This window comes from Triticum urartu, chromosome 4A (assembly GCF_056163025.1).
Source record: "Triticum urartu cultivar PI428250 chromosome 4A, HENAU_Tu73, whole genome shotgun sequence".
NCBI classification, from domain to species: Eukaryota; Viridiplantae; Streptophyta; class Magnoliopsida; order Poales; family Poaceae; genus Triticum; species Triticum urartu.
The window spans coordinates 473175560-473200982 of record NC_141876.1 but is presented as its reverse complement, the minus strand read 5'-3'; the positions used below and the strand labels follow the sequence as shown (position 1 = coordinate 473200982).

The 25423-nt window shown below is 44.4% G+C and overlaps 1 non-coding gene across 1 annotated transcript; it reads right to left on the bottom strand.

The window, feature by feature from the left end:
• Nucleotides 1-4452: 4452 nt before the first annotated feature.
• Nucleotides 4453-13823, bottom strand: LOC125553970 (uncharacterized). The gene is made up of 3 exons (XR_015601373.1): nucleotides 13097-13823; nucleotides 12767-13011; nucleotides 4453-11990 (listed from the first exon to the last, which is right to left on the bottom strand). It is a non-coding gene; the product is annotated as an uncharacterized LOC125553970 (transcript).
• Nucleotides 13824-25423: the final 11600 nt, after the last annotated feature.

Sequence of the window (25423 nt, the reverse complement as noted above, 5' to 3'; positions counted from 1 at the left end):
GTAGCGTGCTGACGGCGATCACATCGACTTTGGAACCATTTCCCACGCGCATCGTCACATCGTCCTTAGCCAATCTTTGCTCAATCCGTAGCCCCTGTTTCGAGTTGCAAATATTAGCAACTGAACCAGTATCAAATACCCAGGTGCTACTGCGAGCATTAGTAAGGTACACATCAATAACATGTATATCAAATATACCTTTCACTTTGCCATCCTTCTTCTCCACCAAATACTTCGGGCAGTTCTGCTTCTAGTGACCAGTCCCTTTGCAGTAGAAGCACTCAGTCTCGGGCTTAGGTCTAGACTTGGGCTTCTTCACTTGAGCAGCAACTTGCTTGCCATTCTTCTTGAAGTTCCCCTTCTTCCCCTTACCCTTTTTCTTGAAACTGGTGGTCTTGTTGACCATCAACACTTGATGCTCCTTCTACCTCCGCAGCCTTTAGCATTGCGAAGAGCTCGGGAATCATCTTAACCATCCCTTGCATATTATAGTTCATCACGAAGCTCTTCTAGCTTGGTGGCAGTGATTGAAGAACTCTGTCAATGACACTATCATCAGGAAGATTAACTCCCAGCTGAGTCAAGTGGTTGTGGTACCCAGACATTCTGAGTATATGATCACTGACAGAACTATTCTCCTCCATTTTGCAACTGTGGGACTTTTTGGAGACTTCATATCTCTCAATCCGGGCATTTCCTTGAAATATTAACTTCAACTCCTGGAACATCTCATATGCTCCATGACCTTCAAAACATCGTTGAAGTACCGGTTCTAAGCCGTAAAGCATGGCACACTGAACTATCGAGACATCATCAGCTTTGCTCTGTCAGGTGTTCATAACATCAGGTGTTGCTCCTACAGCGGGTTTGTCACCTAGCGGTGCTTCCAGGATGTAATTCTTCTGTGCAACAATGAGGATAATCCTCAAGTTACGGACCCAGTCCGTGCAGTTGCTACCATCATCTTTCAACTTAGCTTTCTCTAGGAACGCATTAAAATTCAACGGAACAACAACACGGGCCATCTATCTACAACAACATGGACATGCAAAATACTATCAGGTACTAAGTTCATGATAAATTAAAGTTCAATTAATCAAATTACTTAAGAACTCCCACTTAGATAGACATCCCTCTAATCATCTAAGTGATCACGTGATCCATATCAACTGAACCATGTCCGATCATCATGTGAGATGGAGTAGTTTTCAATGGTGAACATCACTATGTTGATCATATCTACTACATGATTCACGCTCGACCTTTCAGTCTTAGCGTTCCGAGGCCATATCTGCCTATGCTAGGCTCGTCAAGTTTAACCCGAGTATTCCACGTGTGCGAAACTGGCTTGCACTCGTTGTATGTGAACGTAGAGCTTATCGCACCCGATCATCATGCGGTGTCTCGGCACGACAAACTGTAGCAACGATGCATACTCAGGGAGAACACTTATACCTTGAAATTTAGTGAGAGATCATCTTATAATGCTACCGCCGAACTAAGCAAAATAAGATGCATAAAAGATAAACATCACATGCAATCAATATAAGTGATATGATATGGCCATCATCATTGTGTGCCTTTGATCTCCATCTCCAAAGCACCGTCATGATCACCAATGTCACCGGCTTGACACCTTGATCTCCATCGAAGCATCGTTGTCGTCTCGCCAACTATTGCTTCTACGACTATCGCTACCGCTTAGTGATAAAGTAAAGCAATTACATGGTGATTGCATTTCATACAATAAAGCACAACCATATGGCTCCCGCCAGTTGCCGATAACTCTGTTAGAAAGCATGATCATATCATACAATAAAATTTAGCATCATGTCTTGACCATATCACATCACAACATGTCGTGAAAAAACAAGTTAGACGTCTTCTACTTTGTTGTTGCAAGTTTTACGTGGCTGCTATGGGCTGAGCAAGAACCATTCCTACCTACGCATCAAAAACCACAATGCGGTATAGTGATTGCTTTTTGATCTTCAGAAAGAACCATGTTCATTGAATTCGATTCAACTAAAGTTGGAGAAACTGACACCCACCAGCCACCTGTGTGCAAAGCATGTCGGTAGAACCAGTCTCTCGTAAGCGTATGCGTAATGTCAGTCTGAGCCGCTTCATCCAACAATACCGCTGAATCAAGAATCAACTAGTGATGGCAAGCAATATGTATATACCCACACCCACAACTCCTTTGTGTTCTACTCATGCATATAACATATACGCATAGACTTGGCTCTGATGCCACTATTGGGGAACGCAGTCATTTCAAAAAAATTCCTACGCACACGCAAGATCCATCTAGGTGATGCATAGCAACGAGAGGGGAGAGTGTTGTCTACGTACCCTCGTAGACCGTAAGCGGAAGCATTATGACAACGCAGTTGATGTAGTCGTACATCTTCAGGATCCAACCGATCCTAGCACCGAAGGTACGACACCTCCGTGATCTGCACACGTTCAGCTCAGTGACATCCCATGAACTCTAGATCCAGCTGAGTGTCGGGCGAGAGCTTCGTCAGCACGATGGCATGATGACGGTGATGATGAAGTTACCGACGCAGGGCTTCGCCTAATGTAACACCCACAATGCGGCTATATACCCCACGTGTCGGGGCACGACTTAGAGGCATAGCCGCATGGTAGGCTTGTCGCAAGAGGGGTAATCTTCACACATCCCATGTACTGAATAAGAAAGGGATAAAGAGTTGGCTTACAATCGCCACTTCACACAATACATAAATAATCCATACATCATCCAAGGTAATCAAAGGTCCGACTATGGAACCAAAATAAAGGAAGACAACCCCAAATGCTAGATCCCCGATCGTCCCAACTGGGCTCCACTACTGATCAACAGGAAACGAAACAACACAACGATCAAGATCTTCAACGAGATCCCACTTGAGCTTGGTTGCGCCACCTGCACTGGTATCATTGGCACCTGCAACTGTTTGGAAGTATCCGTGAGTCACGAGGACTCAGCAATCTCACACCCGCGAGATCAAGACTATTTAAGCTTATGGGTAGGATACGGTAATGAGGTGGAGCTGCAGCAAGCACTAAGCAAGTATGGTGGCTAACATACGCAAATCAGAGCGAGAAGAGAAGCAACACAATGGTCGAGAAGCTAGAAGTGATCCTGAAACTACTTACGTTCAAGCATAACACAAGAACCGTGTTCACTTCCCGGACTCCGCTGAAAAGAGACCATCACGACTACACACGCGGTTGATGCATTTTAATTAAGTCAAGTGCAAGTTCTCTACAACCGGACATTAACAAATTCCCATATGCCACATAACCACGGACACGGCTCTCGAAAGTTTAAACACTGCAGGGGTGTCCCAACTTAGCCCATCACAAGCTCTCATGGTCAACAAAGGATATTCCTTCTCTCGGGAAGACCCGGTCAGTCTCGGAATCCCGGTTACAAGACATTTCGACAATGGTAAAACAAGACCAGCAAAGCCGCCCGAATGTGCCGACAAATCCCGATAGGGGCTGCACATATCCTGTTCTCAGGGCACATGATGTCTACTACACAACTTTCTTCTTGTAGACGTTGTTGGGCCTCCAAGTGTAGACGTTTGTAGGACAGTGGAAAATTTCCCTCAAGTGGATGACCTAAGGTTTTATCAATCCGTAGGAGGCGTAGGATGAAGATGGTCTCTCTCAAGCAACCCTGCAACCAAATCACAAAGAGTCTCTTGTGTCCCCAACACACCCAATACAATGGTAAATTGTATAGGTGCACTAGTTCGGCGAAGAGATGGTGATACAAGTGGTATATGGATAGTAGATAAAGGTATTTGTAATCTGAAATTATAAAAACAGCAAGGTAACTAATGGTAAAAGTGAGCGTAAATGGTATTGCAATGCATGGAAACAAGGCCTAGGGTTCATACTTTCGCTAGTTTAAGTTCCCTCAACAATAATAACATAATTGGATCATATAACTATCCCTCAACATGCAACAAAGAGTCACTCCAAAGTCACTAATAGCGGAGAACAAACGAAGAGATTATGGTAGGGTATGAAACCACCTCAAAGTTATTCTTTCCAATCAATCCATTGGGCTATTCCTATAAGTGTCACAAACAGCCCTAGAGTTCGTACTAGAATAACACCTTAAGACACAAATCAATCAAAACCCTAATGTCACCTAGATACTCCAATGTCACCTCAAGTATCCGTGGGTATGATTATACGATATGCATCACACAATCTCAGATTCATCTATTCAACCAACACAAAGGACCTCAAAGAGTGCCCCAAAGCTCTACCGGAAAATCACGACGAAAACGTGTGCCAACCCCTATGCATAGGCTTATGGGCGGAACCCGCAAGTTGATCACCAAAACATACATCAAGTGAATCACGTGATATCCCATTGTCACCACAGATATCCACGGCAAGACATACATCAAGTGTTCTCAAATCTTTAAAGACTCAATCCGATAAGATTACTTCAAAGGGGAAACTCAATTCATTACAAGAGAGTAGAGGGGGGAGAAACATCATAAGATCCAAATATAATAGCAAAGCTCGCGATACATCAAGATCGTATCACCTCAAGAACATGAGAGAGAGAGAGATCAAACACATAGCTACTGGTACATACCCTCAGCCCCGAGGGAGAACTACTCCCTCATCATCATGGAGAGCAACGGGATGATGAAGATGGCCACCGGAGAAGGATTCCCCCCCTCCGGCAGGGTGCCAAAACGGGTCTAGATTGGCTTTCGGTGGCTACGGAGGCTTCTGGCGGCGGAACTCCCGATCTATTGTTCGTTCTGGAAGTTTTAGGGTACGACGATATATATGGGTGTAGGAAGTACGTCGAAGGAGCCACGGGGGCCCCACGAGGCACGGGGGCGCGCCCTAGGGGGGTGGGCGCGCCCCCCACCCTCGTGGGCAGCCCGTGTCTCCCCTGACGTGCACTCCAAGTTCCATGGGTTGCTTTCCTTCCAAAATTAACTTCTCCAGTTGATTTCGTTCCATTTCGACTTCGTTTGATATTCCTTTTCTTCGAAACACTGAAATAGGCATAAAACAACAAATCTGGGCTGGGCCTCCGGTTAATAGGTTACTCCCAAAAATAATATAAAAGTGGATAATAAAGCCCAATATTGCCCAAAACAGTAGATAATATAGCATGGAGGAATCAAAAATTATAGATACGTTGGAGACGTATCAAGCATCCCCAAGCTTAATTCCTGCTCGTCCTCGAGTAGGTAAATGATAAAAAAGATAATTTTTGATGTGGAATGCTAGTTGGCATAATTTCAATGTAATTCTTCTTACTTGTGATATGAATATTCAAATCCATAAGATTCAAGACAAAAGTTCATATTGACATAGAAATAATAATACTTCAAGCATACTAACTAAGCAATCATGTCTTCTCAAAATAACATGGCCAAAATAAGTGTCTACAAAATCATATAGTCTGGCTATGCTCTATCTTCACCACACAAAATATTTAAATCATGCACAACCCCGATGACAAGCCAAGCAATTGTTTCATACTTTTGATGTTCTCAAACTTTTTCAATCTTCACGCAATACATGAGCGTGAGCCATGGACATAGCACTATAGGTGGAATGGAATGGTGGTTGTGGAGAGGACAAAAAGGGAGAAGATAGTCTCACACCGACTAGGCGTATCAACGGGCTATGGAGATGCCCATCAATAGATATCAATGTGAGTGAGTAGGGATTGCCATGCAACGGATGCACTAGAGCTATAAGTATATGAAAGCTCAACAAAAGAAACTAGTGGGTGTGCATCCAACTCGCTTGCTCACGAAGACCTAGGGCATTTTGAGGAAGCCCACCATTGGAATATACAAGCCAAGTTCTATAATGAAAGATTCCCACTAGTATATGAAAGTGACAACATAGGAGACTCTCTATCATGAAGATCATGGTGCTACTTTGAAGCACAAGTGTGGTAAAAGGATAGTAGCATTGTCCCCCCCCCCCATTTTTTTGGCCTTTCTTTTTTTGGCCTTTCTTTTTTTACGGCCTCTCTCTTTTTTTTGTTGGGACAATGCTCTATTGAATGATGATCATCACACTTCTATTTATTTACAACTCAATGATACAACTCGATACTAGAACAAAGTATGACTCTATATGAATGCCTCAGGCGGTGTACCGGGATATGCAATGAATCAAGAGTGACAAGTATGAAAGAATCATGAACAGTGGCTTTGCCACAAATACTATGTCAACTACATGATCATGCTAAGCAATATGACAATGATGAATATGTCATGATGAACGGAATGGTGGAAAGTTGCATGGCAATATATCTCGGAATGGTTATGGAAATGCCATAATAGGTAGGTATGGTGGCTGTTTTGAGGAAGGTATATGGTGGGTTTATGGTACCGGCGAAAGTTGCGCGGTACTAGAGAGGCTGGCAATGGTGCAAGGGTGAGAGTGCGTATAATCCATGGACTCAACATTAGTCATAAAGAACTCACATACTTATTGCAAAAATCTATTAGTTATCGAAACAAAGTACTACGCGCATGCTACTAGGGGGATAGATTGGTAGGAAAAGACCATCGCTCATCCCCGACCGCCACTCATAAGGAAGGCAATCAATAAATAAATCATGCTCCGCTTCATCACATAACGGTTCACCATACGTGCATGCTACGGCAATCACAAACTTCAACACAAGTATTTCTCAAATTCGCAACTACTCAACTAGCATGACTCTAATATTACCATCCTCATATCTCAAAACAATCATCAAGCATCAAACTTCTCTTAGTATTCAACACACTCATAAGAGAATTTTATTATTCTTGAATACCTACCATATTAGGATTTTAAGCAAATTACCATGCTATTTAAGACTCTTAAAATAAGTAAAGCATGAGAGTTCATCTATTTCTTCAAAATAAAACTACCACCATGCTCTAAAAGATATAAGTGAAGCACTAGAGCAAATGACAAACTACTCCGAAAGATATAAGTGAAGATCAATGAGTAGTCGAATAATTATGCAACTATGTGCAGACTCTCTAACATTTAAGAATTTCATATCTTGGTATTTTATTCAAACAGCAAGCAAAGAAAAATAAAATGACATTCTAAGAATAGCAAACATCATGTGAAGAAGCAAAAACTTAGGATCAACCGATACTAACCGATAGTTGTTGAAGAAGAAAGGTGGGATGCCAACCGGGGCATCCCCAAGCTTAGATGCTTGAGACTTCTTGAAATATTATCTTGGGATGCCTTGGGCATCCCCAAGCTTGAGCTTTTGTGTCTCCTTAATTCCTCTCATATCACGGTCTCCCTAAATCTCAAAAGCTTCATCCACACAAAACTCAACAAGGACTCGTGAGATAAGTTAGTATAAACCATTGCCAAAACCTTATCATACTCTACTGTAGCAAATCACTGAAATTATTATTCAACATTTCATACTTAATGCCTCTGCATATTTAATAGTCCTATCCTCAAATAGAATCATTAAAGAAGCAAACATATGCAAACAATGCAAACATAACAGCAATCTGCCTAAACAGGATAGTCTGTAAAGAATGTAGCAACATCCATACTTCCCTAGCTCCAAAAATTATGAAATAAAATTCCCATTGTATTAAATTTATCAGAGCTTAATATGCAAAAGTTTTAAACATTTTATCACATTCTGAATTTTCTAGGGAATTATTGCAAAAGCGGTAAACTTTCTGTTTTCAAACAGCAACATGAAGACTTGTAACATAGGCATAGTAAAGACTATCAATGCCACTTTTATTGGAATAAAAGATGCAAAACATTTTTCTAAATAACAGCAAGCAAATCCTAACAAAATAAATTGACGCTCCAAGCAAAACACATATCATGTGCTGAAGAAAAATATAGCTCCAAGTAAAGTTACCGATGAACGAAGACGAAAGAGGGGATGCCTTCCGGGGCATCCCCAAGCTTATGCTCTTGGCTATCCTTGAATATTACCTTGGGGTGACTTGGGAATCCCCAAGCTTAGGCTCTTGCCACTCCTTATTCCATAGTCCATCGAATCCTTACCCAAAACTTGAAAACTTCACAACACAAAACTTAACAGAAAACTCGTAAGCTCCGTTAGTATAAGAAAATAAATCACCACTTCAAGGTACTGTAATGAACTAATTCTTTATTTATATTGGTGTTAAACCTACTATATTCCAACTTCTCTATGGTTTATAAACTATTTTACTAGCCATAGATTCATCAAAATAAGTAAACAACACATGAAAAACAGAATCTGTCAAAAACAGAATAGTCTGTAGTAATCTGGATCAAACGTATACTTCTGTAACTCATAAAATTCTCAAATAAATTGCTGGACCTGAGGAATTTATCTATTAATCATATTCAAAAAGAATTAACTAAATATCACTCTCCAAATAAAAATTGCAGCAATTCTCGTGAGCGCTAAAGTTTCTGTTTTTGACAGCATGATCAACAAGACTTTCCCCAAGTCTTCCCAAAGGTTCTACTTGGCACAAACACTAATTAAACACATAAAACCACATATAAACAGAGGCTAGATGAATTATTTATTACTAAACAGGAACTAAAATCAAGGAACTAAAAAAAATTGGGTTGCCTCCCAACAGGCGCTATCGTTTAACGCCCCTAGCTAGGCATGATGATTTCAATGATGCTCACATAAAGGATAGGAATTGAAACATAAAGAGAGCATCATGAAGAATATTACTAGCACATTTAAGTCTAACATACTTCCTATGAATAGGGATTTTGTGAGCAAACAACTTATGGGAACAAGAATCAACTTGCATAGGAAGGCAAAACAAGCATAACTTCAAAACTTTAAGCAGATAGAGGGGAAACTTGATATTATTGCAATTCCTACAAGCATATGTTCCTCCCTCATAATAATTTTCAGTAGCATCATGAATGAATTCAACAATATAACCAGCACCTAAAGCATTCTTTTCATGATCTACAAGCATGCAAAATTTACTACTCTCCACATAAGCAAAATTCTTCTCATGAATAATAGTGGGAGCAAACTCAACAAAATAATTATCATGTGAGGCATAATCCAATTGAAAACTAAAATCATGATGACAAGTTTCATGGATATCATTATTCTTTAAATCATACGTGTCATCACAATAATCATCATAGATAGGAGGCATGCTTTCGTCATAATAAATTTGCTCATCAAAACTTGGGGGACAAAAGATATCATCTTCATCAAACATAGCTTCCCCAAGCTTGTGGCTTTGCATATCATTAGCATCATGGATATTCAAGGAATTCATACTAAGAACATTGCAATCATGCTCATCATTCAAATATTTAGTGCCAAACATTTTATAGATTTCTTCTTCTAGCACTTGAGCACAATTATCCTTTCCATCATACTCACGAAAGATATTAAAAAGGTCAAGCGTATGAGACAAACTCAATTCCATTTTTTTATAGTTTTCTTTTATAAACTAAACTAGTGATAAAACAAGAAACTAAAAGACTCTATTGCAAGATCTAAAGATATACCTTCAAGCACTCACCTCCCCGGCAACGGCGCCAGAAAAGAGCTTGATGTCTACTACACAACCTTCTTCTTGTAGACGTTGTTGGGCCTCCAAGTGCAGAGGTTTGTAGGACAGTAGAAAATTTCCCTCAAGTGGATGACCTAAGGTTTTATCAATCCGTAGGAGGCGTAGGATGAAGATGGTCTCTCTCAAGCAACCCTGCAACCAAATAACAAAGAGTCTCTTGTGTCCCCAACACACCCAATACAATGGTAAATTGTATAGGTGCACTAGTTCGGCGAAGAGATGGTGATACAAGTGGTATATGGATAGTAGATAAAGGTATTTGTAATCTGAAATTATAAAAACAGCAAGGTAACTAATGGTAAAAGTGAGCGTAAACGGTATTGCAATGCGTGGAAACAAGGCCTAGGGTTCATACTTTCGCTAGTTTAAGTTCCCTCAACAATAATAACATAATTGGATCATATAACTATCCCTCAACATGCAACAAAGAGTCACTCCAAAGTCACTAATAGCGAAGAACAAACGAAGAGATTATGGTAGGGTACGAAACCACCTCAAAGTTATTCTTTCCAATCAATCCGTTGGGCTATTCCTATAAGTGTCACAAACAGCCCTAGAGTTCGTACTAGAATAACACCTTAAGACACAAATCAATCAAAACCCTAATGTCACCTAGATACTCCAATGTCACCTCAAGTATCCGTGGGTATGATTATACGATATGCATCACACAATCTCAGATTCATCTATTCAACCAGCACAAAGGACCTCAAAGAGTGCCCCAATGTTCTACCGGAGAATCACGACGAAAACGTGTGCCAACCCCTATGCATAGGTTCATGGGCGGAACCCACAAGTTGATCACCAAAACATACATCAAGTGAATCACGTGATATCCCATTGTCACCACAGATATCCACGGCAAGACATACATCAAGTGTTCTCAAATCTTTAAAGACTCAATCCGATAAGATTACTTCAAAGGGGAAACTCAATTCATTACAAGAGAGTAGAGGGGGGGAGAAACATCATAAGATCCAAATATAATAGCAAAGCTCGCGATACATCAAGATCGTATCACCTCAAGAACACGAGAGAGAGAGAGAGATCAAACACATAGCTACTGGTACATACCCTCAGCCCCGAGGGAGAACTACTCCCTCCTCGTCATGGAGAGCACCGGGATGATGAAGATGGCCACCGGAGAAGGATTCCCCCCTCCGGCAGGGTGCCGGAATGGGTCTAGATTGGCTTTCGGTGGCTACGGAGGCTTCTGGCGGCGTAACTCCCGATCTATTGTTCGTTCTGGAAGTTTTAGGGTACGATGATATATATGGGTGCAAGAAGTACGTTGGAGGAGCCACGGGGGCCCCACGAGGCACGGGGGCGCGCCCTAGGGGGGTGGGCGCGCCCCCCACCCTCGTGGGCAGCTCATGTCTCCCCTAACGTGCACTCCAAGTTCCCTGGGTTGCTTTCCTTCCAAAAATAACTTCTCCAGTTGATTTCATTCCGTTTCGACTTCGTTTGATATTCCTTTTCTTCGAAACACTGAAATAGGCATAAAACAACAAATCTGGGCTGGGCCTCCGGTTAATAGGCTAGTCCCAAAAATAATATAAAGTGGATAATAAAGCCCAATATTGCCCAAAACAGTAGATAATATAGCATGGAGCAATCAAAAATTATAGATACGTTGGAGACGTATCAGCACACCGGATGGGCAAGACGTCGGGTTGGCATAGACCCTGGTTGCCCAGGGGGCGCCGGACATCGCCCAGTTCGGACCAACACTTAGAGAAGCACTGGCCCGGGGGTTAAAATAAAGATGACCCTCGGGTTGGCCGACCCAAGGGAAGGGTAATAGATTGTTGGGCAAATGTAAAACCAAGGTTGGGCCTGGCTGGAGGAGTTTTGTTCAAAGCAAACTGTCAACAGGTTCCCATAACACCCAACCGCGTAAGGAACGCAAAATCAAGGAACATAACATCGGTATGACGGAAACTAGGGCGGCAAGAGTGGAACAAAACACCAGGCATAAAGCTGAGCCTTCCACCCTTTACCAAGTATATAGATGCATTAATTAAATAAGATATATTGTTATATCCCAACATATCCATGTTCCAACAAGGAACAAACTTCAGCTTCACCTGCAACTAGCAACGCTATAAGAGGGGCTGAGCAAAAGCGGTAACATAGCCAAGCAACGATTTGCTAGGAAGGTGGGTTAGAGGCTTGACATGGCAATATGGGAGGCATGATATAACAAGTGGTAGGTAGCGTGACAAAGCGATAGAAGAAACAACTAGCAAGCAAAGATAGAAGTGATTTCGAGGGTATGGTCATCTTGCCTGAGATCCCGCAAGGAAGAAGAACGAGTCCATGAAGAAGACAAACAGACGTAGTCGAACGAATCCTCACAACTCCGGAACAAAACCGAACCTAACGAGAGAAGCAACCCGGAAAGAAGAAAGCAACATAGTAAACAACCATCACATAAGCATGGCATGATGCATGTCCGGTTTAATGAGGCATGGCATGGCAAAGTGCACAAACAATACTACAAATTAAGTGGAGCTCAATATGCAACGAGTTGCATATCGACGGAACACCACATGACTTATTTAGTTCTCTCCTGTTTATGTACTCAACAATATTAAATGTTGGTTAGCATGGCAAGAGGTGAAGCATACATAAACTAACTATCTAGTCAAGTTTAAATGAGGCCGGAAATAACAAACAACAATTTCAGTAAATCCTCATGTGCAAATTATGGATTTGGTACTGTTCTGCCCTAAATCATATTTTTAGAGTTGTTAAACATGCAAAGTAATGCCACCATGTTAAACTAGGCATTTTTCTACCCCATTTACATATAAAGTTTATTAAATTTGGAGTTACGGTTATTTAGTTATGAAATAAAGCATTTTAGCATGGCATATAAGCAAATTGATGCAAACATCAATTTAAACATTTCAAACATGCATGAAAGTTGGATATTGTGGAACTAGATGAAATTCTAGTCATTTTTCATATTTCAAGTTTTTACATATGATGCATCATTTGTGAGATATGAAATGCATGATCTAGAGGGACTTTTCTGCAAGTCTACAAATCCCTGGTTAAACAGCAAAACCGCGGATCTGAAAAAAAACCATAAGCGGGCTGAATCTGACTGGCCCGAGTGTACAGGAGAGGGGCTAAAGGGGGCTGCTCACATTGGGCCTGGCCCGGTCGGCTGGACGCAGGCGCTGGGCCTTGCTGGCGAGGTCAACGCACGGCGCGGGCGTCCATCGTCTCGTCCTTGAAGCAGGGGATCGAGCAGTGGGGTCGAAGGCAGGCAGCGGCGCAGCTGCACAGACAAGGCAAGGGCGCGGGAGGAGCTCGGGACGGCAGCGCCACGACGGATTCGGGGCACCGGTGCTCCGGCGAACAGCAACGACGGCGGAGCACTTCCTGTGCACTTGAAGAAAGAGAGGGAGAGGGATTTTTCAGAGAGGATGGAGAAGAACGGAAAAGAAGGAAGAAGAGGGCGATGGACACGGAACCTGGGGCCTAATGATGCTCGCCGGCAGCGCGGGGACCGAAGGGCGCCGGCTCAACGCTGATCTGGGGGAGGCAGGCGCAGGGCAAGCCGGCTGCTTGGCCTTGGGACAGCGGATCGGCGCAGCCCTGCTGGCGCTGGAGGTGCGCATGAGCGAGGCCGTCGTTCTCCTGCATCGAAGCAGAGGAGGCAACGCTCTCGGGTCGCAGGGGAAGCAGCAGTGGAGTGCAGCGCGGGGACGGCGGAGGAGGCACGGTTCCGATCGGCGACGAGGTGCGGGAGAGTCCTGGTGCTCCGGCGGCGTGGCTTGGCGACTGGCGCGGCGGCGGCTTGACGTGGGCGACGCAGGGGTTGTTGAAGAGCCCGGTGCACAAGGGCACCATGTGAGGGAGCTCATGGTGCACGGGGTCGGTAGGATCCAGGAGCGCGGTGATCGGGCGTGAACGCAGCTGAGCTCGGGAGCGAGCTCCTGCGCGGGATGGAGGAACGAGGAGGCCTGCGCGATCAGGACAGGAGGCTCGCGGCAGCGAGGCTGCGGGTGTGGTGGCTCGGCAAGAGGAGAAGGAGGTTGCGATCTGGCTGGGTGGCGCTAAAAGCAAGGTGGAGGCGCTCGGCTGTGGTGGTTGGTGGGATGGGGATCCCGATGAAGGAGGGAATCAGCGGCGATGGGACAAGCTCCCGAGAAACAAGGGAGAGTGAGTGGCGGCGGCTGGGAGGATTAGATGGATGGATGGGACAGCTAGGGTTTCATCTGTGTGTGTATATATATATATAGCAGGTGGGTTAAATTAGGGGCTATCCGGTCCCTCCGATTATAATCGGATGATCCGGAATAAGTGGGTTAGGGGAGTCCAAATGAGAAAACGGAGATGTATTATAGATGTCTGGGGATGATCCGACTGCAACGGTGACGACTGCCCGGATCGGGTCCGGGACAGCTTTCGGACGTACGTGCGAGGAGGGCCGCGAGCTGACGAGAGAGTTTAGGTTGGGCCCGGCAGTAGGTAGTGAACTGTGTAGACGGTCTAGGGAGGAAAGAGAGGGAAAAACAGGCAACAATTTTCGGAGACCGAAAACGTCCGACGATTTAACCGACTATATTGTCGCTATAGTTATCCGTTGGGGCATCAAACGGACTCCGAATGCGATGAAACTTGGCAGGCGGCCTATCTACACTATAACAACACCGCATGCCAATTTTCAACCCATTCCGAGAACATTTTCTGGCCACTTATAAAATACTATTTCGGAGGTGCCGCGGACGCGTGCAAGTGTGTCTGGATTCAGAACGGACAACGGAGAGAACTAGGGGAAACCGGATGGATGCAAGTTTTGAAAACATGCAGATGCAATGCAGATGATGACATGACAAGATGCAACACGCAAGCGAAAGACATGGCAAAGATAGCGAAAAACTAGAAGACACCTGGTGTGTCGGTCTCGGGGCGTTACAACACTCCACCACTACAAGAGGATCTCGTCCCGAGATCTAGGATGGCACCGGATAGAAGCGGAAAAGGAAGAGAAGAGGTAAAACTAAGTTGCTTCTTTGACAAATGAGTGAAACCAAAGAACCTTGAGAGGTTGAAAACTTGAAAGAAAGAATACAACAGAGATGAACGAAGTTAAAAACACTCCGTTAGAAAAGAGGAACAAGGAACATTACTAGAACCTTGTAGGTTGAAAGACATAAGAAACAGGGTTGCAATGGACAAGAAGTACATGCAAGCACTCCGGTAGAAACAAGATGTACAAGGAACGATAAGGATCAATTACGACAACACTCCGGTTGGAAAAGGAAGGTAAAGAATATGAGCTTGGCAAAAAGAAAGCACTTGGATGAGAGTCTGGTTAGAAGTGGAATGATAGACACAACACTCTGGTTAAAACAGGATAGAGAAGGAAAAAAGAATGGTGTAATTTGGGCAGCACTCCGATTGAAAAAGGAAGGAATTGAACATGAACTTGACAAGATGAGAGGATACTTGATGATATCAACAACACACTGCCTCCGGAACTATTGAAAGAATGGCACAAGGTGTAAGAAGGATTTCAGACGGCACTCCGGTTGAGAAGGCAGGCAAAACTTGATAACATGAGAGAGCTCGAATGAAAACACGACACTCCGATTAAATGGATAAGCAAAAGGAAAGAACATGATCCTCACAATTCGAGATGAAGAGTGAAGAGAGCAACATCACAATGCTTCCGGAACAAAAGAATATAAGCTAGATTGTTGGGATAAAGGAACGGAGAAGAAAATGACAACTTCTGCCACAAATGAACTTGGAGAGCACCCTTCCAATAAGGTTATAATGGAATTGTTGGAAAAACCAACAATGAAACGAATAAGCTTATAGTGGGCTTATGAAAAGCATCTCAAAATTGAGGCAAAATTCTGCCACTAACGGAAACAGTAGATTGTATTGATATGAACAAGGAGACGAGAAACTTATTTTACCGGGAGGATAAATGAAGAACTTGGGTCATTTATAAGCACCATAAATAGAGACAATCCTTAGGGAAAGCTTTAGGTGAAATATAACCCAATATAACTCCAATGGAGAGATTGATGGGTTGCAAAGGCTCTCATGAACGAATTGAAAATGATGGGTTTAAAATATGTCATTCCGAACAGCTTGTGAATCATGAAACACGAAGGGAAATTGTCAAGAGTGACATAACACCACCTCAAGAGATAAGAGAGCAAGAATTGCACTTCGGAGTGCAAGATGAAGAATGCTTGAACTCCTCAAAACAAGACATGTGTTGATTACCATGTTTATTTGAGAGTAAAGCTTGGCGGATCATAACTTCGAGAGAAAACTTGAAGAACAATTAGAGAATGAAAAGAATCCTTGACCAACCACCATGTTGAGCCTCCATGAAGAACTCCGGTAACAAAAAGAATGATCAAGCGAAAGGAAAGTTGAAAAGAACTCCAGAAGAATCCTTGCAATGATTAGATGGAGCTTCGTGACGAGATAATGCGGAAAACTTGGCACTCCGGAAAAGAAAAGATGAAGCATCTCGGACCAAGAATGTGATATGATGAACAACTCCGAAAAGAACAAATTAGATCACTTGGATGAAACAATAATAAGAATTATGTTATGCGCATCCTTCACCAATTTAAATTGATGACAAGCAACGGATTTGGCATACTACTTATTCTCATTGAAAGAATTAAGATAGATATAGTGCAAACTTGAGGAAGGTCTTCAACGATCCACCGGTAGGCTTGGAAAGAATGAATGAATTAATATGATAACCATGGAAGAGAACTCTTGAACGAAGCACTATAAGAATTGAAAAAGAACGAAGAAAAATAAAATAAATAAACACCGGGAAGAATTATAAAAAGAATGAAGATCCTTGAGAGAATATAAATACACGAGACCAAATAGATCACGAGCTGATTAGAGAATACTTGAATGATGCACCGGTAAGATTTGGAGAAATGTGAGTTGAAAGCTGGAATGAATACTTCTGAGATGATGGGCTCCGGGGAATCAAACTGAGAAGACCCCTGAATTGCTCCGGATGGGTGAAAAGAATTGTCACAATCGAAAACAATTATGAGAGGATGGCATCAAGCTAGAATCGCGAATCTTCGAGAGAATGGACAAGATTGAGAGAAAAGTCTTCTTCGGTCTTCAAATCCGAGAATGACGACGAGAAACACCACCATGAACTTTTGAGATACTCCGAGATGAGGAATAGAAAGGTTGAGCCAATGATGAAAAGTATTTGAAAGATCTTGGAGAAAGACATATGACTGATGATAATTCATTCTTACGTCAACTTTGAAAGAATTTGAGGATAGCTCCAGGAAAATTAGAAGAGTTAGGTAAGATCCTGGGAAAAGACCTGTGGGTTAGGGCCCACTCAAAAGAAACACCGTTGAACGATTTAAAAGAGAGGTTGCGCCGGTTGAATTAAATGGCTTGAATAAGGTAAGACCTCGAAATAGCTTGAAAGGATTATGAATAGAAACTTGAATCTTCTGGGATATATTCAGCACTCCAGATAAACATGGATAGCAAGAGGTGGATGATTAAGAAGTGCACCGGCATGAGAAATCATTTAAAATGAGGAAAGGAATATGATCAACAAAGCTTGAATTGAATCCACCGGAGAAGAAAAAGAATGAAGAATTATAAACTCGAAGCTTCCTTAGTATCTTCCTGAGAATCACCGAATAAAAACATTGAAGGAAAAGAATGAAAAGACTTCGTGTGAATAAAATGGATAGTTGATTTGAATATCTCTGAGTCCTTGAAACAAAAGGGTGGGAGGGCGGGAAAACAAAGGATACTTGGGGACGGATGAAACAAACACCGATGAGAAAAACTTAGAGTTGATCTTGCGGATGTTGAAAATGATCGGATCCACTTGAAGAGGAACATGCCGGTTGAAAAGGATTGACATGATAATCTCGATTATCATGAAGGATTAGTATTCACATAGAAATATGAGAACACCGCTTAGGAAAGGTATGGAATCCACATTTGACTTCGAAGCAACTCGAATATCACAACTCAAAACAAAACAAGGATTGGCTTGTAGAATAAGCCGGAACAAACATATGATAGAGATTTCATCCGAAGTTTTCATGGTGGGGCCCACACGGGCTCGATCGTACAGCACCATCATGTACAAGGCACTGCACATGGCATACGAAGCGTCCCCGAGTCAGCATAGCCAAGGACTCTTTAAGACACAATGTGACCACTATAAAACCAACCCTGGATAGGTGGACCACTAGACGTCGAACCCCAATTTCATATCATACCTCTGTCGGAAAGATATCCTAGGAGCTACTTGAATTCCCACTTATAAACTCCCAAAACTTTCTGGTTATGCAATCAGATATTGGGGATACAAGGGAAGCATAATATCTCACCCAAACTAACAATCCCTACATCCAGCTGTATCCATCCTTCAACACATAACCAAGAAACCTTCGGAAATCAAGTACCTCAACCTTCGAAAAGCATCCGTTATACGAGTTATGGCAATACTCCCGAACTCCCGCTCCAGTACTGGGTGGCGTCGAGGTTATCTCACCAACAACTGCATAAAAGAGATTTTTGATGTCGGCGAAACTCAGGTATTCCAGAACTGCAATGATAAAATTGTGACGACAACACCTTGGAGCTCAACTCCCCAGGACACTGCCACAACCCCTAAATGTCCGGAGGCACCAAGAACAATGTTATCGTCACAAAACTATCGGAACGATTCCAAGATACCTGCGTGATCCTAATTTTTTTGTGAAATTTGAGGAGAGGAGAGTCAAAACTTCTACATCAGGAGGCCTCACCAGAGCGACGAAGGGACTTAGGAGTAAAAAGAATCCTACTCCCCAATATATATAATCCTAAGACTCAAAACATTTTGTTCTAGACTCAATAACGTCAATGATTCGATCAAGCAGGGGGCTCCTAAGTCAAGGATGGCTCTGATACCAACTTGCAACACCCACAATGCGGTTATATCTCCCACGTGTCGGGGCACGACTTAGAGGCATAGCCGCATGGTAGGCTTGTCGCAAGAGGGGTAATCTTCACACATCCCATGTATTGAGTAAGAAAGGGATAAAGAGTTGTGAAAGTGCGTTATATCGACTAGAGGGGGGTGAATAGGCGATTTTTATGGAAGTCTTCAAAACGTGGAAGTTATGAAGACAAACGACCGAAATAAACCTATTACCCTGCAGCGGAAGGTAGACTACACTAGGCAAGCCATAGTCAAGTATTCAATAGAGTGAAAGTACAATGACTAAGAGCAGCAATGTAGTAAGGATCAAGTAGGAAGAAATTATGAAGCCAAACAGAACATGCAGTCACTCAGTGAAGATAAAAGATAGTGCAATCATACAATGTCTTCACAAGGAGTAACAGTACGTAAAGAGAAGGGAAGGATGAAACCAGTGACTTGTTGAAGACAATGATGTGTTGGACTAGTTCCAGTTGCTGTGACAACTGTACGTCTGGTTAGGGCGGCTAGGTATTTAAACCTGAGGACACATAGTCCCGGACACCCAGTCCTGAACACGCAGCTCAGGACACCCAGTCCTCACCGTATTCCCCTTGAGCTAAGGTCACACAGACCTCGCCCAATCACTCTGGTGAGTCTTCAAGGTAGACTCCCAAACCTTCACAGACTTCGTTCACCGGCGATCCATAATGTCTCTTGGATGCTCAGAACGCGACGCCTAACCGGCTGGAGGATGCACAGTCCTCAAGTGTAATAAGTCTTCAGATCACACAGACAAGAAGACTTAAGTGATGCCTAATTCTCTTTGGCTCTGGGTGGTTAGGGCTTTATCCTCGCAAGGAATTCTCTCTCAAATGCTTTGAGGTGGGTTGCTCTCAAACGACAAAAGTCGTACACTAACTCTGAGCAGCCAACCGTTTATGGTTGTAGGGGATGGGCTATTTATAGCCACAAGGCAACCCGACCTGATTTGTCCGAAATGACCCTGGGTCACTAAGGAACTGACATGTGTTCCAATGGTCAGATTTCAAACTCACACGGCAACTTTACTTGGGCTACAAGCAAAGCTGACTTGTCCGACTCTGGACAAGATTCCTCTCATAGTCTTCACTCGTAGACATAGGTTTTGTTTAAGCATCACTTCAGTCATTCTGACTGGTTCTCTTGGACCCCACTCAACAGTACGGTGGTTCCTATGACTCAACAAAGAAGAAAAAGAACTATGAAAGATCTAAGTCTTCGAGCTCCACAGGCTTCATGCGATGTCTTCTCTTGTCATAGTCTTCAATGTGAATGTCTTCATATACCACCTTTGGCTTCAATGTCTTCATACATTATTAGGGGTCATCTCTGGTAGGAAAATCGAATCAATGAGGGACTTCTACCTGTGTTATCCTGCAGTTCTCACAAACACATTAGTCCCTCAACTAGGTTTGTCGTCAATACTCCAAAACCAACTAGGGGTGGCACTAGATGCACTTACAATCTCCCCCTTTTTGGTGATTGATGACAAACTAGTTGAAGTTTTCAACAAGGAATATAATATGTGAAATTGTAAAGGATAAGGAATTGTCTTCATAAGTTGCAAGGGCTCCCCCTGAAGATGTGCATATAAGTAGTTTGCTTTTGGAATGCAAATGCACATGGCAGGTTGTGCTTGTGGAGATCCTTTTCAACTTATGATGACAATCCACTATGCATGAAAAGGGTATGTGAAGATAATGACATGCATAATGGAAAATGGACATCTGCAAAATGATCTAAGTGCGGAATTTATCATCGCACATGCGGAATTTATCATCGCATCACAAGGTGGAAAATAGGTAGCAGACGACCATCAAGTTTTAAGTGTTACAACTCAAAGAACCAAATGTATCAAAACGAGAGTTGTAAACACGAAGCAAAATATAAAGCACCCGCCCATATGGACCCGCTTGAAGACTATCAAACTCAACTTCTCCCCCTTTTGTCAGTAAGGACCAAAAAGGTTTGAAGACATAGAGCATCTACTCGTTCCCATGAAGAGTAGGTGAAGTAGCAGGGTCGTTGGTGGTGTTTGGCGGTGCAGAAGAGCTTGGAGCAAAGTCGAAGCGTGCTGAAGGAGGTGGCGGTGAAGTAGCATCGTCTTCATCCTCGATCACTCTGGCATTCACAGTTGCAGCAGAGGAAGAGAACTCAGAGTCTTCAAGAGATGGAGTTCGTCGCAGCACTGCCCTTCGAGGAGGTGTGGAGTCAAACTTGAAGCGCTCAGTGAAGCCATCCTCTTGAAGATCATCTTCAGAACACATCAGTGTCAGCCCTTTCCATGTGAGGCGAGAGGTTTCATGGGGAACAAAAGCATTCTTGGTGGCAAGATTGCGAATGCGATTAACATCCACCAAGAGGCTTTGCATTTGACGCTTCAGCCAGTCATGATGCCTATCCTGTTTCTGATGAAGAGCCACAAGAAGCTCTCGGTCGTTGAGAACATGAGTGTGCTTCTTGGGTCGTGGAGCAGTTGTACTGTCAGTGGCTTCAGTGAGAGCAGGATGCGGTGTACGTGTAGTGCCAGCCAAAGGATACACACGAGCGACTGCTTCAACTCCTTCAATGTTTTGAGAGAAACTCTGATGCTCTGCATTCTGAAGACTTAGGGGTTCCTTGGCAGGCTCAGGATAGATGGCTTCAATAGACATATCCACATCAGGCAGAAAAATCCGATGATTGCGAGCAGATGGCTGATATGAGACAGTGGAGTGAAGTTTGATCAGCCGCATGACCCATGGGGCGTAGAACTTCAAGCCAAACAGATCAGAGCCTGATGCAGCCAGTTGGCGAATGAAGAAGTCCTGTGCATTGAAGCATTTTCCATGAAGAATATAGAAGACCAAAGTCTTCATTGCACCTTCAATCTTGGCATGTGGAGAGTGCCCTTTGATGGGCCAGAGAGTTCGCCTTATGATGTGATAAATAGTCCTTGGCAGATACTCTAGGTCTTCAACAAAGAACTCTTTGGGATATGCAGTATCTTGGGGTAATGGCTTCATCATACTGAGCATCTGACTCATGTTAGGTTCAGGCTTCTAAAAGATGCTCTCCACAGCTTCACTGTGAAGTTGATAGCCAGATTCGTAGAGATCTCCGGGAGTGGGCAGACCAGTGAGCTCAATGATGTCAAAGGCTTTGGCTTCGTGATGAACGTTTCCTGTCATCCACTCCAGGACCCAAGTCTTCGGATCTCTGTTATACCCGCGGATGTGAAGTGTGGCATAGAATTGGAGCAGCAATTCTTCATTCCAATGCTCTTGGTCAGTGACGAATGGCAGCAATCCAACTTCTTTGAAGCAATCCAGAGCTTCTTCCAGACAGGGCAGACCAGCTATAGCTTCAATGTCAAGACGCTTGTGTGGGAAGATGCGACCTTGATTGTATAGAATGCAGGAGTAATAGCTTCGCTGCGGATAGCTCCAGAACCGATCAGATGATATCCTTTCCCTTGAGTAGGGGTTCCTGGAGCTATTGAAGAATGTGTTGTCTGCTCTGAAGCCATTGATATTGAAGGATCCAGGTGCTGATGCAGGACCTGGGAACCTGGGCAATCTTGGGATAGGCTTCTATACCTGTGGCTTGTGCTCAACATGATAGTCGAACTAGGGACCGGCAGCAGGTGCAGGAACAAAAGCAGTGGGATCAGTGGCTTCGCTGACTTCTGATGCTTTTGTTGGGGAGGGCTCCACATTAGCTTCAGCCATGACAGCGTCAGTGGCTTCATTGGTGGTGGTGGTGGCAGCCTCAAGATTTTCAACCTCCACTTGACGAGCAGGAGGGTCGGTCACAATCACGTTCTCCTCGAGAACCGCTTCTTGGTGGGACATGGGAGTAGCAGCAGCTTGTGGGACTTCTTCTTCATCGGCTGATGCAGCCGGAATGTCTTCAGCAGTTTTAGCTTCAGACGCAGAGACTGGAGGCCTAGATCCTTTACGAAGCCTGCGCAACGCAGGCGACACCTGTGTAGTTGGAGTTGGCTGGGCCTCAAATTCTTCTTCCTCTTGTGGGCGATCAGCCCATGAAGCATCCTGAGCGATTGGCGTCAGAGGACGACCAATGCTGATGAGTTCGCTATGCTCGAGCTGAGGAAGGACTGCACCATCTTCTACATGGTCATGTTGACCAATGTCTTCAGCAGCGATGGGATCAGCTGCTGGAAAGCCTTCAGCTTCATGAGCCTCTGTGAAAGCAGGCTCATGGATTGTCAGTTGGCGTTCAGCGTCAGGACGAACCATGGAAATGGGTTCAACTATCAAAGGCTCTGTGGGAGCAGCCCGATCTTTCTTGGTCTTCCTCTTCTTCTTGGAGGGGGCAGTAGGAGAGGCTTCAGGATGTTTCCTCTTCCTGGCTTCAGCCTCAGCAGTCCTCGTCTTCTTGATCTCTGAAGCGGTTGACCGATTTTTTGGCTTCGAGCCAGTCATTCTAGTAGGGAAGACAATGGGATCTGCTTCCTGCCTTGGTGCGTCAGGTTCAGCCGTAGCGGGCTTCTTCATCTTCTTTGCGGCCATCCTAGGGTCGATGCCAGGACGCCCAAGGGCCTTGCGCTTCTCAGCCTCATTGTAGGCCTGCACACATTTGTCAGCCAGAACCTTCATGCGCTCACGAGAACCCTGAGCTTCTGCACGTTTCTTGAGAAAGGCTTCCTTGAGCTCGTGCAGCATAATCTTGAAGTTCTTCACCTCTTGCATGCTGAGCTTGGCCATATGCTTCTTGAACTGAGCCTTTTCATAGTCAATCTTTTGCTTCAGTTCAACAATGCGCTAGGCGATAGCTAACTCTGAAGCAATGGCGCCATGGAAGGCGACACTGAGGCCAATGGGTAGTTGCAGATCGTCGAAGCTGATGTTTGGCGTGTCAAACCATTCATCAATGAAGTTGTGGATGATTGTTACATCAAAGAGAGGCAGATCATTGAAGATTTCTGCTTCTTCTTTGCTCTTGATGAGTTTCTCAAGAGCGTCATCTGCAAGATCTTCATCACTTAACAGATCAATGGCATCATTGCGCAGAATGGCAGCAGCTATTAGTTCTTGGCCGGTGTGTGGCAGAGGCATCTTGACCTTCTGGGGCTTGGAGATGCGTGACAAATCTTCAGACTGCACACTGTCTTTAGGAGGTGCAGTTGCCAGTGGCTTCGCCCGTGAGAGTTTTGGAGCAGAGGCAGGCTTTGAAGCTTTTGGCTGCTTCTTTGGCTTCAGTGCTGCAGGCGCTTCATCTGATTCAGCGTCATCTGCAGGCTCGTTCACGGCTGTCCCTTGAACCAAGATATGGGTGATGAGACCTTCAAGGTTGTAGAAAGGACCGACTGTCGTGGTTCTAACTCTGACAGTGATGTAGGGGGGTACGTATGGAGAGGCTAGATCTTAGCTATGGAGGAGTTGTAAGCACACGAGGATTACGAGTTCAGGCCCTTCTCGGAGGAAGTAACAGCCCTACGTCTCGATGCCCGGAGGCGGTCGACTGAATTATGTGTGTATGAATAACAGGGGTGCCAACCCTTGATACTGAGGAGGGGGTGGCTTATATAGAGTTCGCCAGGCCCCTCCAGCCCTCAGTAATGCAAGGTTTAAAGTACATTAAGACTGGGGGTTACTGGTAACGCCCCTAATAAAGTGCTATGATGACCATAAAAGCTACTTAATGACCGACCGTTTGCGTGCAGGGTGACTTTAGATCTCCTAGCAGTCGAGTGGTTGGAATTTGGTCGAGTGATTGCTTCGTGGTCGAGTGTCTTGAATCTGTCGAGTGGGATACCTCCAAGTCGATTGAAAGGTGACTTCTTCTAGGGATGTCCTTGGGTAGGGTACTTAGGACAGGTCCATGCCCCTATCCTAGGTACATAGCTTCATCATTAGCCCCCGAATGGATCGAGGTTCGAGTGGGGAAGGAGTTGGGGATCTTTCCGACTGGTTCTTCATGTTATATGAACGTCTTGTTTTGGATCAATTGTCACGGATGACGTCGTCAACTTCTTTCAGTCGCCTTGATCCATTCTTGGCCTCTTGTCGAGTGAATTTCTTTACTTGTGAAGTTCTGAGTGACGGTGTGAAAGGGATCTTCTGTTTGACGAGTTGTTCTGAGGCCCGCGGATTTTGCGGGATTTGAATTTTGGGAAGCGCGCGGCACAGGGGCGGCCGCAGTAATCGGATGGGATAGGACGGAAGCTCCTCGATCCCCGTGCCACCTTTTTCGCCACGTACCGCACGCGCGCCCGTTGCGGGATTTGACGGGATTGCCTGGGCCTACCAGTCAGCCACTCGGAAGCGACCTCTTATAAGCTGCCGGCTCGGGACCCCCGAACAGTGCGCCTTCACTTTTCCCCCTTCCTTCACAAGATCCTCCGCCACCTCCGCTCCCACCTTGGTGCCGTAGGTCTGTTCGAGCTTCGCCGGCGACGATGGTGAAGGAGAAGACGTCGGCTCTGGAGTGTGCGAAGAAGGCGGCGGTGCAGGGGAAGGGGAAGAAGTCCGCTCGGGGCGGATCTTCCTCGAGGACTGCTCTGCCCAAGGATTGGATCCAGGGCGACTAGATGCCGTCGATGATTCGGCAGGATGATCTCGATGATCTGGTCGAGGGGGGATTCATTCCCCACGAATCTGCACGCCTCCCGGGGAAAGAAGTCGAACCCCAGCCTCTTGATGGTGAGTGCGTCCTCCTCGCCACCCATATTGATCGTGGATTCTCTCTACCTCCTCATCCTTTTTTCCGGAGCTTCTTGAACTTCTTCGGAGCGCAGCTCCATCACTTTACTCCCAATTCTATTGTGTATCTTGCTGCTTTCGTTTCCTTGTGTGAAAACTTC